We start from the raw sequence: 16,297 nt of genomic DNA, 5'->3' as shown, positions 1-16,297 counted from the left end.
GAGAAGTCTGAATTCATACCTTGTGGTTGGAGGGTTCCCAGGCGGAAGATGAGGCGCTCCTCCTCCAGCCGTCGTGTAGTTGTGTTCTGCCGGTGGAGGAGTCCAAGGACCTGCATGTCCTCGGTGGAGTGGGAGGGGGAGTTAAAGTGTTGAGCCACGGGGTGATTGGGTTGGTTCGTTCGGGCGGCCCAGAGGTGTTCTCTGAAGCGTTCCGCAAGTAAGCGGCCTGTCTCACCAATATAGAGGAGGCCACATCGGGTGCAGCGGATGCAATAGATGATGTGTGTGGAGGTACAGGTGAACTTGTTACCACAAGGTATGAATTCAGATTTCTCCAGCTTCCTCATTTCCCCTCCCCCCACCTTGTCTCAGTCGGTTCCCTCAACTCAGCACCGCCCTCCTAACCTGCAATCCTCTTCCTGACCTCTCCGCCCTGACCACACTCCAGTGAGTCCACACTGACCCTCTGAAAAGCATCCCACCCAGACCCATCCCCTCACGCTAGCCCTGTAACCCTGCATTTCCCATGGCTAACCCACCTCGCGTGCACATCCCAGGACACTGTAGGCAATTTCCCATGGCCAATCCATCCTAACCTGCACATCTTTGGACTGTGGGAGGAAACCGGAGTACCCGGAGGAAACCCAGACAGACTCAGGCAGAATGTGCAAACTCCACATAGTCACCCAAGTGTGGAACCAAGCCCAGGGCCCTGGTGCTGTGAGGCCTTGGTGCTAACCACTGAGCCACCGTGCTGGCGAAGGAAGTAGGCTTTAAGGCCTCCTCAAAGAGGCGAGTGACAGCGAGGTAAGTGAGGTGGAGGAGGGTGGGGGAGGTGGGGGGAGAGGGTAATAGGCACAGACCTTGGGGTACAGGCAACTGGAGGCAGTCCACCTGCATTCTGCTGACACACCCCACAGACCCCACTGTCACCATTCCTGGCCCCCAGAACGCTGAGGGGAACACCACCCCTGCTCATGACTCCACCCCCATTTCCCCCACCACCACACCCACTCCAGGTACTGGCTCCGACCCCAGTCCCAGCTCCACACCCACACCAGATCCCAGCTCCCAGCCCTGCCGAGTTTTCACCATCCCCCCAGACCTCCCCCTCACTGAGGACGAACGAACAGTCCTCAGCAAAGGACTCACCTTCATCCCCCTCCATCTGTGCATCAATGAATTTAATACACGCCGTGACGTCGAACAATTCTTCTGTCGCCTCCACCTCCGAGCTTACTTTCACAATCAGGATTCCCGCCCACCTTCTGAGGACCCCTTCGCCCACCTCCAACACACTGCATCCACCTGGACACCCCGCGCTGGCCTATTACCTCCCCTTGACCTCTTCATTTCCAACTGCCATGGGACATTAACTGCCTCAACCTGTCTACCCTCCTCATCCACTCCAACCTCTCACCCTCACAACGCGCAGCCCTCCAATCCCTCTGCTCCAATCCCAACCTCACCATTAAGCCAGCGGATAAAGGGGGCGCAGTGGTAGTCTGGCGCACTGACCTCTACACCGCTGAAGCCAAACACCAACTCGAGGACCCCTCTTCCTACTGCTCCCTCGACCATGACCCCACCCCCCATCACCAAACCATCATCTCCCAGACCATACAGAACCTCATCACCTCAGGAGATCTCCCACCCACAGCTTCCAACCTCATAGTCCGGGAACCCCACACTGTCCGGTTCTACCTCCTTCCCAAGATCCACAAGCCTGACCACCCCGGCCGACCCATTGTGTCAGCCTGCTCCTGCCCCACTGAACCCATCTCTACCTACCTCGACACTGTCCTATCCCCCCTAGTCCAGGAACTGCCCACATATGTTCGAGATACCACCCATGCCCTCCATCTCCTCCAAGACTTCTGTTTACCTGGCCCCTAACGCCTCATCTTTACCATGGATATCCAATCCCTCTACACCTCCATCCACCATGACCAGGGCCTCCAAGCCTTCCATTTTTTCCTCTCCTGACATCCCCAACAGTATCCTTCCACCGACACTCTCATTCATTTGGTCCTCACCCTTAACAATTTCTCCTTCAAATCCTCCCACTTCCTCCAGACCAAAGGGGTAGCCATGGGCACCTGCATGGGCCCCAGCTATGCCTGCCTCTTTGTTGGCTACATAGAACAGTTGATCTTCCGTAATTACACTGGCACTACTCCCCACCTCTTCCTCCGCTACATTGATGACTGCATTGGCGCCACCTCATGCTCCCGCGAGGAGGTTGAGCAATTCATCAACTTCACCAACACATTCCACCCTGACCTTAAATTTACCTGGACCATCTCTGACACCTCCCTCCCCTTCCTGGAGCTCTCCATCTCCATTAATGATGACCGACTTGACACTGACATTTTTTACAAACCCACCGACTCCCACAGCTACCTGGATTACACCTCTTCCCACCCTACCTCTTGCAAAAATGCCATCCCGTATTCCCAATTCCTCTGCCTCCGCTGTATCTGCTCCCAGGAGGACCAGTACCGCCATAGAACACATCAGATGGCCTCCTTCTTTAGAGACCGCAATTTCCCTTCCCACATGGTTATAGATGCCCTCCAACGCATCTCATTCACATCCCGCACCTCCACCCTCAGATCCCACCCCTCCAACTGTAACAAGGACAGAATGCCCCTGGTGCTCACCTTCCACCCTACCAACCTTCGCATAAACCAAATCATCCACCGACATTTCCGCCACCTCCAAACGGACCCCACCACCAGGGATATATTTCCTTCCCTACCCCTTTCCGCCATCTGCAAAGACCGTTCCCTCCGTGACTACCTGGTCAGGTCCACGCCCCCCTACGACCCACCCTCCCATCCTGGCACCTTCCCCTGCTATCGCAGGAACTGCAAAACCTGCGCCCACACCTCCTCCCTCACTCCATCCAAGGCCCTAAAGGATCCTTCCACATCCATCAAAGTTTTACCTGCACATCCACCAATATCATTTATTGTATCTGTTGCTCCCGATGTGGTCTCCTCTACATTGGGGAGACTGGACGCCTCCTAACAGAGCGCTTTAGGGAACATCTCCGGGACACCCGCACCAATCAACCACACCGCCCTGTGGCCCGACATTTCAACTCCCCCTCCCACTCTGCCGAGGACATGGAGGTCCTGAGCCTCCTTCACCGCCGCTCCCTCACCACCAGACGCCTGGAGGAAGAATACCTCATCTTCCACCTCGGAACACTTCAACCCCAGGGCATCAATGTGGACTTCAACAGTTTCCTCATTTCCCCTTCCCCCACCTCACCCTAGTTCCAAACTTCCAGCTCAGCACTGTCCCCATGACTTGTCCGACCTGCCTATCTCCTTTTCCACCTATCCACTCCACCCTCCTCCTGCCCCTGACCTATCACCCTCATCCCCTCCCCCACTCACCTATTGTACTCTATGCTACTCTCTCCCCACCCCCACCCTCCTCTAGCTTATCTCTCCACGCTTCAGGCTCACTGCCTTTATTCCCGATGAAGGGCTTTTGCCCGAAACGTTGATTTTACTGCTCCTCGGATGCTGCCTGAACTGCTGTGCTCTTCCAGCACCATTGAACATTAGGGATCTGGGTTGGGGAGATGGAGGAGGTTACAGAGATAAGGAAGTGCCTCGGAGGGATAAAGGCAGGTATGAGAAGTGGGAATTCAAGATGTCACGTGTGTGGGAGCCAGTTAGAGATGTACAACACAGAAACAGACCCTATGGTCCAACCCGTCCATGCCGGCCAGATATCCTAAATTAATTTAGTCCCATTTGCCAGCACCTGCCCCATATCCCTCCAAACCCTTCCTATTCATATACCCATCCAGATGCCTTTTAAATGTTGCAATTGTACCAACCTCCACCACTTCCTCTGGCAGCTCATTCCATACACACACCACCCTCTGTGTGAAAAAGTTGCCCCTTAGGTCCTTTTTATATCCGTTCCCTCTCACCCTAAACCTATGCCCCGTGTTTCTGCACTTCCCCACCCCAGGGAAAAGATCTTGTTTATTTGTCCTTTCCATGCTCCTCATGATTTTATAATCCTCTGTAAGGTCATTCTTCAGCCTCCGACGCTCCAGGGAAAACAGCCCCAGCCTGTTCAGCCTCTCCCTGTAGCTCAAATCCTCCAACCCTGGCAACATTCTTGTAAATCTTTTCTGAATCCTTTCAAGTTTAACAACATCTTTCCTCTTGTAGGGCGACCAGAATTGCATGCAATATTCCAAAAGTGGCTGAACCAAAGTCCTGTGCAGCCACAACATGACCTCCGAACTTCAGGACTTAATGCACTGACCAGTAATTATTGGTCATTGAACAAAGGAGTGATGGGAAATAGAACTTGTCTCCAAGTGAAGTTGCAGTCAGCAACGTTTTGGGTGATCTCCAGTTCCTGGAGGCTATCATAGAGTCATAGAGAGGTACAGCATGGAAACAGACCCTTCGGTCCAACCCGTCCATGCCGAGCAGATATCCCAACCCAATCTAGTCCCACCTGCCAGCACCCGGCCCATATCCCTTCAAACCCTTCCTATTAAAAACCCATCCAAATGCCTCTTAAATGTTGCCATGTGGGAGACCAGCCTGGCATATGTTAGACTAAAGATTAGAGTGGTGCTGGAAAAGCACAGCAGGTCAGGCAGCATCCAGGGAGCAGGAAAATTGACGTTTTGGGCAGGAGCCCCTCATCATCATTTTCCTGATGAAGGGCTTTTGCCCTAAACATTATTTTCCTGCTCCTCGGATGCTGCCTGACCTGCTGTGCTTTTCCAGCACCACTCTAATCTTGACTCTAATCTCCAGCATCTGCGGTCCTCACTTTTGCCGATGTGTTAGTGTAGTTGAGTCTCAAGTTAAAAAGAGTAAGGGTGGGATATTTGGCGGAGGAGTTGACACAAGCACTTGCTGTTACAGAGGTGGAAATAGGGAAGCAGTCATGTGGTGATAATATCCAGAGGGCCAGGCTAATCTCCTGGGAACATGGATTACAATCCCACCATTGGATGATGGTGACATTTGGATTCACCCAATCTTAAATAAAAAACAAAAGTCAATTTTTGTAAATTGTTCATGAATATCCTTTGGGAAAGGGAATCTGCTGTCCTGATCTGGTGTAGTCTGCCTGTGACTCCAGACCCGCAGTGACATAGTTATCTCTGAACTGTAAGTAAAAAATGAGGTCTGCAGATGCTGGAGATCACAGCTGAAAATGTGTTGCTGGTCAAAGCACAGCAGGCCAGGCAGCATCTCAGGAATAGAGAATTCAACGTTTCGAGCATAAGCCCTTCATCAGGAATTCGAAACGTCGAATTCTCTATTCCTGAGATGCTGCCTGGCCTGCTGTGCTTTGACCAGCAACACATTTTCAGCTCTTATCTCTGAACTGCCCTCAGAAGTGGCCTTGAAAGCCAATCAGTTCAGGGTAAACCAGAGATAGAGAATGCCAGCCTTGCCAATGATACCCATGTACCATCTGAGAATAAAGAAAGGAAACTGTGGGGATGTTGGTGATGGCTGGAGCTGAAGTTGGAACTCATCTCATGGTCACATGTGATGTTAAGGGTGTGAATGGTCTGCTTTAATCTCACATCTATACCATGGAGACAGATGGAGTTCAGTAGCAGAGGAACGGGGATTGGAGGTGTGTGACTGAAAAGAATTTTAGAGAAGTAGGCATTTGACTTAACCAGAAATTGTTTGGTTTCTTACTCTCTCTTGTTGGGCAGAAATAGTAAATGAAAATTATCACAGCCAATGCCTTCCATTTGGTTCACTTTAATCAATTTTGTGCATCATATTTAACTAATAAAGTTCATTGCAAATCTGCAGTGGATCTTTTTGAGAGTTCTTTCCTCAAGGGCACGGGAACCCTCTTCTCTTGGACAGAAGATATAAAAGTTTGAAAACGTGTACAAACAGATTCAAGAACAGCTTCTTCCCTGCTGTTATCAGACCTTTGAATGGACCTTTCACATTCAAAGGTCTGTGAGAAGGTTTGTAGCTCGGGTGCTCGTTGTTGTGGTTCTGTTCGCTGAGCTGGGGATTTGTGTTGCAGACATTTCGTCCCCTGTCTAGGTGACATCCTCAGTTCTTGGGAGACTCCTGTGAAGTGCTTCTGTGATTTTTCCTCCGGCATTTATAGTGGTTTGAATCTGCCACTTCCGGTTGTCAGTTCCAGCTGTCCGCTGCAGTGGTCGGTATTTTGGGTCCAGGTCAATGTGCTTATTGATTGAATCTGTGGATGAGAACAGCCAGGGAATACCTAGAGGCATGGCACTCATCCACAGATTCAATCAATAAGCACATTGACTTGGATCCAATATACCGACCACTGCAGCGGACAGCTGGAACTGACAACCGGAAGTGGCAGATTCAAACCACTATAAATGCCGGAGGAAAAATCACAGAAGCACTTCACAGGAGTCTCCCAAGAACTGAGGATGTCACCTAGACAGGGGACGAAACATCTGCAACACAAATTCCCAGCTCGGCGAACAGAACCACAAGGACCTTTCACATGTTAGTGTTGATCTCTCTCACCTTCTCCCTCTCTGCATCTTCCCTGCGGCTGTAACACTGATTTTATTTGATTGGGTTTCTATTGTCACTTGTACTCAAGTACAGAACGACAGGAGTACTGTGAAAAGTGTGTAATATCACCAGACAATACCCCGCCTTCGGTACAGGTACCAAGGTACAGAGCTTTAACAACAAGGCCGATTTGAAGAATTAACTGAATATCCTTGTAATTTCTAAAATGAGTAAATTGCCAATCTGAAGCCTTCTATTGTAATTAGGGTCTTCTTGTAAATACTGAAAAATTGTGAGAGAAGCATTGAGGTATTTTAAGGGGATGGTGTGGGTCAAATAGCTTTTCAACAGTCACTCTACTTGGTGCCTTATTTAATAGGCTTTACGCTTTCCTGTTATTATTGCAACATTTAACTTTTATCTTTGTTCTTTCTTTGTACTCTACACTTAGTTCTGCTACCCAGATGCACTTTGTATGGTATAAGGTGCCTGTATATCATGCAAAACAACAATTTTCACTGTATCTTGGTACCTGTGACAACAATAAATCAAATCAAGTGTTAACTCCTGCAATGCCAGGATAACAGTGACGGGGTTTAAGCACATTTAACATGTCCAGACATTTCCCAGTAAAGTTAATTTCCACAGCAGTTTGATGACTTTCTTCGTGTAGTAGCAGTCAGTAATGTAACTCCAGTTTGGTAGAAAGTTGCATTACTTTTAAAAAACAAAAACAGAAATTTCTGGAGAAACTCAGCAGGTCTGGCAGCATCTGTCGGAAGAAAGCAGAGTTATTGTTTGGAATCTCGTGACTCTTCATCAGGACTGTTAGCACTTTGGGAAAGATGACCTTGGGAAAGGGGAAAGGTGGAAGTTGAGCAATTGGTGGAAATGGAGCCCAGGGAGGTGTAAGTAAACAAGGAGATTATGGATAACAGGCTAGGACAGAAGAGAAGTTGAGGAAGTGATAGGATTAGAAGGAGGAGAGAATAGGTGAACTGTACTGAAAGCAACTCGTACAATGTGATAATGGGCCAAGGGGTAGGTGAGGATGGGTGACTGTGCAAAAAGCAACCCCTGTCAAGATAGGACTGGGTGTAGGGTGGAGGGTGGGACTCAGGCTGTATAGGTATTGAACTCAATGTTGGATCCCAGAGACCAAAGGATCCCCAAGTGGAAAATGAGGTGCTGTTCTTCCAGTTAGTGCTGAGCTTCACTGGAGCCCTGCAGCAAGCCTGAGACAGGGATGTTGGCCAGGGAACAGGGTGGGGTATGGAAGGGGCGGCAACTGGAATCTCAGGGTCTTTTTCACGGACAGAACGTAGATGTTCTGGGAAGGAGTCCCCCAGTCTCTGCTTTGTTTCGCCAGTGTAGAGGAGACCACATTGTGGCTAGATTGTGGGAAGTGCAGGTAATGTACTGCTTCCCCTGGAATGTGTGCCTGGGCCCTGGAATACTGAGGAGGGAGGAGGGAAATGGGCAGCTGTTACACCTTCAGGATGGCAGGGGAAGGTGCTGTGGGGCTTGTGCATGATGGGGGTGTTGGGAGTGAAGGAAGAGTGAATCAGGGTGTTCCCGTAGGGAATGGTCCCTGCAGGAGCTAGACCTGGGAAGGGAGGGGTGTATGTGTCTGATGGTGGCATCCTGCTGGAGGTGGTGGAAACAGCAGCTAATGATCCTCTGGATGCTGGTGGGATGGTAGGAAAGGGCAGCACGGTGGCACTAAGGGTGGCACGGTGGCACAGTGGTTAGCACTGCTGCCTCACAGCGCCAGGGACCTGGGTTCAATTCCCGCCTCAGGCGACTGACTGTGTGGAGTTTGCACATTCTCTCCGTGTCTGCGTGGGTTTCCTCCGGGTGCTCCGGTTTCCTCCCACAGTCCAAAGGTGTGCGGGTCAGGTGAATTGGCCATGCTAAATTGCCCCTAGTGTTAGGTAAGGGGTATGGGTGGGTTTCGCTTCGGCGGGTCGGTGTGGACTTGTTGGGCCGAAGGGCCTGTTTCCACACTGTAAGTAATCTAATCTAATCTTTCACGACAAGGGGAACCCTATCGCTATTGTGGGAGGGAAGGGGAGGGGGTGAGGGTGGAAGTGTGGGAGATGGGGTCGGACCCAGCTGAGGGCCCTGTCAACAATAGCACTGGGGAATCCTCGGGTGAGGAAGAAGAGGGACATTTCAGAGGATCCCTTGTCGAAGTTGGCCTCTTCAGAACATATGCGATGGAGACGGAGGAATTGGGAGAATGGAACGGAGACTTTACAAGAGGCAGGGTGTGAGGATGTATCGTCCATGTAACTGCAGGAGTCGGTGGGTTTATAGTGAGTATTAGTGGCCAGTCTATCCCCAGAAATAGAAACAGAGATGTCGAGGAAAGAAAGGGAGGAATCATGAGAGAGAGACCAGGTGAAGGTGAGGGCAGGGTGGAAATTGGGAGCGAAATTGATGAATCTTTTCAATTCTGAACAAGAAAGAGAAGCAGCACCGATGATGACATTGCTACATTGGAGAAAGAATTATAGGTGGGGTCCAGAATAGGACTGCAAGAAGGAATATTCCATGTATCACACAAAGGAACAGGATTAACTGGTGCCCCTCCACGTACCCATGTCTGCCCCTCCGACCTGAAGAAAATGAGAGGAGTTAAAAGAGAAGTTGTTCTGGGTGAGGATCCCCTCGGCTAGGCGGGGAGAGGGTGGTGCTGGGTGGGAATGTTCAGGCCTTTTCTCCAGGAAGGGGAGGAGAGCCCTGAGACCATCCTGGTGAGGGATGGACGTGTAAAGGGATCGCACCTCCATGGGAAAGAGCCTGCAGCTGGAGCCTGCAAACTGGCGGGAAGTGACAGAGGAATCATGGATGTAAGTGGGAAGGGCCTGGACCAGGGGAGAAAAGGCCGAGTTGTGGTAGGAAAGGATGAGTGGTGTGGGGCAGGAGCAGGCAGAAACAACAGGTCTGCCTGGGCGGTGCTGTTTGTGGGTTTTGGGAAGGAGATAGAAGTGAGTTGTGTGGGACGGGGGGACTTTATTAGTGGCCTGATGTGTCACAGTGGGGTCATGGTCAGGGGAAGACAGGAGGAGGTATTTGAGAGCTGGCACATGTAGAGCTTAGTCTGCCGGATACCAACAGTGCCACCCTTGTGGGCAGGCTTAATGATCTTCAGGATTAGAGTGTGCTGGAAAAGTACAGCAGGTCAGGCAGCATCCAAGGAGCAGGATAATCAATGTTTCGGGCAAATCGACATTTAATCAGGAATTCCTGATGAAGGGCTTTTGCCCAAAACATTGATTTTCCTGCACCTCGGATACTGCCTGACCTGATGTGCTTTTCCAGCACCACACTCTTGACTCTAATCTCCAGCATCTGCAGTCCTCACTCCCGCCTTAATGATCTCCTTGTTCACATATACCTTTCATATCTCTCTCTCTTTCTTTCTCTGGCTCCATCTCCACATATCCACTCACCTCTCCCCACCACGTGCTCCTCAACTTCACCTTCAGTGAACATATCACTTTTTCTCTCAGCTGTAACCGTTCTGATGAAGAGTTGCTGGACTTGAAACATTAACTCTGTTTCTGTCTCCACAGATGCTGCTAGACCTGCTGAGTTTCTCCAATCTTCTCTGGGTTTGTCCCAGATCTGCAGCATTTATATTTCTTCCTTATATTTTATTTTAAGAAAATTCAAAGCTGTCAACTGCAGTTAATTAGGAAATTCGAAAACTTTGTCTGGGATAGTTTTAATGACAACTCGTGTGGAAGCTTGGATTAAAAATGAATAGGGCGTGTGGGGCACATTGCTGTAAAAGGTCATTGCCACTGGGTCTGTTTCACTGTCAGATCAAAGGCATGCTGCAGTGAAACAAGACAAACATAACGGCTGTTATAATCCTCCACCTGAACACCAAATTTAGGTTAGAGTCAGTAATTGTTTTTAATAATGATCAAAGGGTGACTACAAATTAGTGAGAAATTTAAAAACAGACTGTGAGAGCTTCTACAGATATGCAAAAAATGAAACAATGATTAAATACAAGTTTGGATTCATTATCAGTGAAGTCAGGTGACTGTGTCTTATTCCTCTCTATCAAACCACACCAGAGGAAGGAGGGGGGCTCTGCAATTTCAAATAAACCTGTTGGACTATAACCTGGTGTCGTTTGATTTTTGACCTTGTCCACGCTGGCATCTCCCCATCATGTAATTATACAGTCTTGATGTGTCTACTCCATGAGCAGTGGGTGGAGTGTTGCTCTCCTTCCTATGTTAAGATATACTTGCCATTGAGCGACTACAACAAAGGGTCAGGGATGTAATGCCTGAGAGGGAGGGATCAGCTGAGGAGGAACAATGGGATGGACTGGTCTTTATTCTTTGGAGTTCCGAATGAAAGGCGATCTCATTGAAATGTGGGATATTCGGATATTCGGGGTGGACAAAGTAGGAGCAGGGAGACTCCACCTCCCCCAACTGGGTGGGGGGCGGGGGGGGGGGTTGAGGATTAGTACCAGGGGCACCACCTCACAGTAAAGGATAGGCCATTTACAACAGAGATGCAGAGATGAGGAGAAATTTCCTCTCTCAGAAAGTGGTGAGGTTTTGGAATCCTCTGCCCCAGAGGGCTATTGCAGAGTCAGTCATTTCGTGTGTTTGAGAATGAGAGCAATAGTTTTCAAAAGACCAGAAGCATTGAGAGAAATGGGATAATGCCAGGAAATGTCGTTGAATGAGAAAACCAACCAAGATCTCACTCACTGACAGAGGTGGCTCAGGGAGCTGAGTGACCCACTCCTGCTCCTTTTTCTTGAATTCTTAAGCTGTTTTCATTCCTTGCTGTAATTGAAGTCTCCCAACTGTGCAGCGATATCCTCAGCCTAAATCCCAACACTTCCTCGCACTTACTGTCTCCTGGAATTCCCTCGGTCGGAGTCTGTGACAGCAGCACCTTTCTGGGGGAGGGTTCCTCTCCTGCTCCTAAATACCAAGTGACCAGCAGCTCTGAGCTAGCGATCTTTACTTCAAGTGCCTCCAATTCACCAACAAAAACTACCCCTGACCCTTCACCTGATCTGGGTGACCAGCAAGATATATCTTTGTTTGAAGACAGGATTGGGTGTAACAGATAGATAATGCTCCAGCCCTGGAGGTCACAGTTCTGTAGCTATGTTCCACATGGTAGCTGTGACCCAGAACTGCAAGAATCAACACAGAGGACTGTATTCCATTATTCTACCCACAGGAGGCAGTAGCTACAGTCTCAGCTTCACATGTAGGATTCACTGAAATGCTGCAGAAATTAAAGCAGGATGGTGGGCGGCACGGTGGCACAGTGGTTAGCACTGCTGCCTCACAGCGCCTGAAGACCCGGGTTCAATTCCCGACTCAGGCGACTGACTGTGTGGAGTTTGCACGTTCTCCCCGTGTCTGCGTGGGTTTCCTCCGGGTGCTCCGGTTTCCTCCCACAGTCCAAAGATGTGCGGGTCAGGTGAATTGGCTATGCTAAATTGCCCGTAGTGTTAGGTAAGGGGTAATGTAGGGGTATGGGTGGGTTTCGCTTCGGCGGGTCGGTGTGGACTTGTTGGGCCGAAGGGCCTGTTTCCACACTGTAAGTCTAATCTAAAAAAAATAATCAATTTGCTAACCTATTGGATTGAAACTGGTGACATTTAGAAAGCTAGAGTATTTCAAGTAGAAATATTTGTAACAGGAAATGTACTTTGAATAGTGAGTCATTCTGATGTGTAATAGGTAAATGGTATGACTAAAATGAGGCGTGATATTAGTTCTGTACCAGAAAGTTTCATATGCTGTTCTGGGCTTTGGAGTTAAGACATAATGACAAGATACTTACGGATGAGAGGGTTATCTGCTCCTCATGATTCATCTCTCCTGATCCATGAACATTCCCCCAAATTATTTCCACTAATTGTTTCTAAACACGTTTCAGTGAAGCTAACCCTGTCACACTTTAGATGTAATCAACCTCATTCAGGGCTTTAGAGCTTTTCAGAGCCCACATCTGGGCATTTGATCATCATCCTGGTGATGTTGGCTGGACACGTTGTTGATGAACTAACATCAGCAAAGACTCCAAATGCAGATTATCATCAACCTACCGTCAGATGATCGGAATCCTGCATCAAATGAGACATAAATAGCCCACATCAAATTCTGATTGGGCTTCAGGACCTTGGGCCAACTTTGTGATGATGTCATGGTGCACACTGGGTGTAAATAGCACAGTGTGTTTGGAGTCAAGGAGAGGAGACGGAAGCAGAAGCCTAGCCATGTCACTGTTCGAACCACATGGGGGGAAGTGAGTTAGATCAGCATTAGGAGGTGAGTTAGATCAGCATTAGGAGGTGGTATTTGTCAAACAGTCATTCAGTAATGGAGCAGTGAGATTAGATTGTGGTATATTTCTGATAACCATGTATTGCAGTGTTGAGTCTTAATATATAAGAAAGAATGTTAGAAGAAGCCCAACCCAGAAGACAACTCTCCTTCTTCTTGATCAGTCTGTCCTGAACCCAACTCATGGACACGGACGTAATGTCGCACAATCTGCATTATTGTGCCAACAGGAGAAGCCCCTGGCATCAGACTCCCTTCACTCTGCAAGTGAAAGATGAAGCACAGACCAGGGTCCCACTGTGGCCCCGAGTCCCATTGCATTGAACAAATCACATCAACACACTCCCTTCCATCTGAAACGACAGGTACCTTCTCCATCCGCTCAACAACGCAGGACAGGCAGGCTAGACATCTTTTCCCAAGAAACCAATCATTTAGGAAATAGGCTTCTTTTTGAAATGGCAAAGAGACAATCAGACTCTGAGATGCAGAAGGATCTGAGCATCCTAGCGCATGAATTGTGAAAAGTACAGGTCCAGCAAATAGTTCGGAAAGCTAACAGACTGATAGGGTGTAAGGGAGGGGGTGAGGAGTCAATGATAGGTGGAGTCTAAAGAGAGGGAAAAACAGTTGGACAGACAAAGGAGTAGATAAGGATCTTCCCAAGAGAATGGATGGTAGACAAGTAGGAGGCTGGAAGAACACAGCAAGCCAAGCAGCATCAGGAGGTGGAGATGTCAGTGTTCTTCAGGACTGAGGGTGGGTGTAAGGACAGCTGCAGATAAAGGGGGTGGTAGGGGCGGGATAGATTAGAATAGATTCCCTACAGTGTGGGAACAGGCCCTTCGGCCCAACAAATCCACACCGACCCTCCGAAGAGTAACCCACCCAGACCCATTTCCCTCTGACTAATGCACCTAACACTATGGGCAATTTAGCATGGCCAATTCACCCTGACCTGCACATCTTTGTGACTGGGGGAGGAAACCGGAGCACCCGGAGGAAACCCATGCAGACACGGGGAGAATGTGCAATCCCCACACAGAGAGTCACCCGAGACTGGAATTGAACTGGGTCCCTGATGCTGTGAAGCAGCAGTGCTAACCACTGAGCCACCAAGACAGGTAGAGGGTACGACCTGGTTGGTCAATGGGAGAATGAATAGCTGTTAGTAGACAATTAGTGACTAACAATGGGTGGTTTGTAATAGCAGACCATATGATAATAACCCCTTGTGTGGGGTCTGGGGTAAGGAAAATGAGCTAAGTTGAGTTTGAGAAATTTGGTCAGCTTTGATAAGTTGGACTAAAGTGTCTGTTTTCATGCTATATGACTCTGGCCTGATAGCTTATTTTCATTAAAAAACACTATAAACCCAGTGTAAGGTTTGAAAGTCTAACTTATTTCAGCACTTAAAAAGTGGTCAGCAACTTATATTCCCAAAAGAAGCCTCTATACAGGAAATAGTCAAACGATCTATTATCTGGGTGAATCTATTGATTTTATGTTAATTGTACAATTTTAATAAGACTGTAGCACCTCTATCTCAGTAGCTTTATTTTCTACATTCAAGTGCGCACAGGAGATTTGAATTAACAATGACATTTTACAAATTTCAATACCATTACAAAAGGTAAGGGTTTCATTTATTGCAATGCTATTTACTTTGTGTCTTTATTCTGCCTGAATTATAAACATGATTTAATTACACATCACTTTCCACCCACTGAAAATGTAATTGTGTGCAAAAATCAAATCACAATGAGTCAAAATAATTTTGTGGATCTACAGCATGAGATAGAAATTTATTCTTGCTATTTTTGGTTCACTTTGCACCTTGGAGATTTTGGTAAGGTGACTGGGAATGAATATCGAGTGTATACATAGATCGGTGAAATGAAGTTTAGCTTAAAGTATAGACCAATTGAATGTTAGCTTTTTGTGTTGCTTTCACTGTTTTTGTTAATTGCATTTATGATGATCTTTCTAAAGGTGCCCCTTAATTGTGCTTCTGCTGGTTCACTGTTGAAGACATTTTCAAAGAGAGATACAAACTATGAGAATGTTTGCTGCTCATGGGAGAGTCTAGGACCAGAGGGCACAGTGCCAGAATAAAGGGGCACCAATTTCAGACTGAGATGGGGAGGAATGTCTTCTCTCAGAGGGTTGTGAGTGTTTGGAACTCCCTCCCACAGGGAGCAGCGGGGCCAGAGTCTTTGTGTGTATTGAAGGGTGAGATAGAGAGATTCTTGATCAATCAAGGAAATTAAGTGCTGCATGGAAAGGGCAGGAAAATAGACATGAGGAACGTTGCATCAGCCATGATCCTGTTGCATGATGGAGCAGGCTCGAGGGTGAGAATGGCCTCCTCCTGTTCCTTATGGTCTCATTCTTGAATACAACAGTCAGTTCCTGTGGGTTTAAAACTAAATTTCTTGTGCAAGATGATTCCTTGTTTTAAAACAACTCACTCTCTCGCTTGTCCTCCACGTTTGTCTTTTTGCTTCTCCTTAAATTAATATTCCCACTTCTCTCGAGGTCATCTTTCTTTGTTTGACAATTCCTTCTCTGTTTCTGGTCCTTAGTAAAGTCCTTATGCCATCACAGAGCTCTGACATTTGGGGAATAAGGGAAGGCAGAAGTCAATCGAACAAGAAGTGAATTATTTTATGTCCTGGAACATTAATGTAATTCTTCAGAGAGCGATTATTGGCAATCTAACTGCTGGAGCAGTTTGTTTTGATGAACCCTTTGTGCTCTACAATGTGGCCTGTTGGGTTGCACCATTGAAGAAACAGTAGACTACATCACTCAGTAAATTAATGTTGGGCTGCCTACTGGTGGGGAGAGTACACAGCAGATACAGTTGAGAATGACGTTTGTGAGAGTCCTCCCTGGAGCCCCAGATCCAGCTGCCTATTTCAACCTCATCCTGCCCAAATAGGAAAAGTTGGACTGAGTCTTCCGGGGCAATAGGGGGTCTCACATGCCCGCTGGAGTGCTGGTGAGATCCCCTACCCCCACTATTACCCCTTCTCAGGAAGGGCCACCTTACCTTGTGCCAGTCAGAAATGAAGGACTCCAGTGTGACTGTTGCCAGGCAGATGCCAGCAGCTCTCTGTACTCAGCAGCATCACCAGGCAAGTGGTGTCTTCGAGATAAGAGGGTTGAGTCAAGTGGGGGGAGGGGTCATTAAAGATTTGGCCTGGAGGTGGGATTGGGGTGTGAGGGGTATGGGGTTGGATGGTGGGTGCACGCTTGGGCGTGGGTTGATGTGGGGAGGGGGAGAGGGAGTGTGAGAGGACTGAAGGACCTGACAACTTCTGAAACAAACAGGGATGAAATCGCAGAGATCTGAGACAGGGCTGGGTTGGCAAATCTATCTGACACCTGCCCTAGACCACAACGGCAGTTTTT

The sequence above is a fragment of the Hemiscyllium ocellatum genome, chromosome 20 (assembly GCF_020745735.1).
Source record: "Hemiscyllium ocellatum isolate sHemOce1 chromosome 20, sHemOce1.pat.X.cur, whole genome shotgun sequence".
NCBI lineage: Eukaryota > Metazoa > Chordata > Chondrichthyes > Orectolobiformes > Hemiscylliidae > Hemiscyllium > Hemiscyllium ocellatum.
This window is presented reverse-complemented; position numbering follows the sequence as displayed.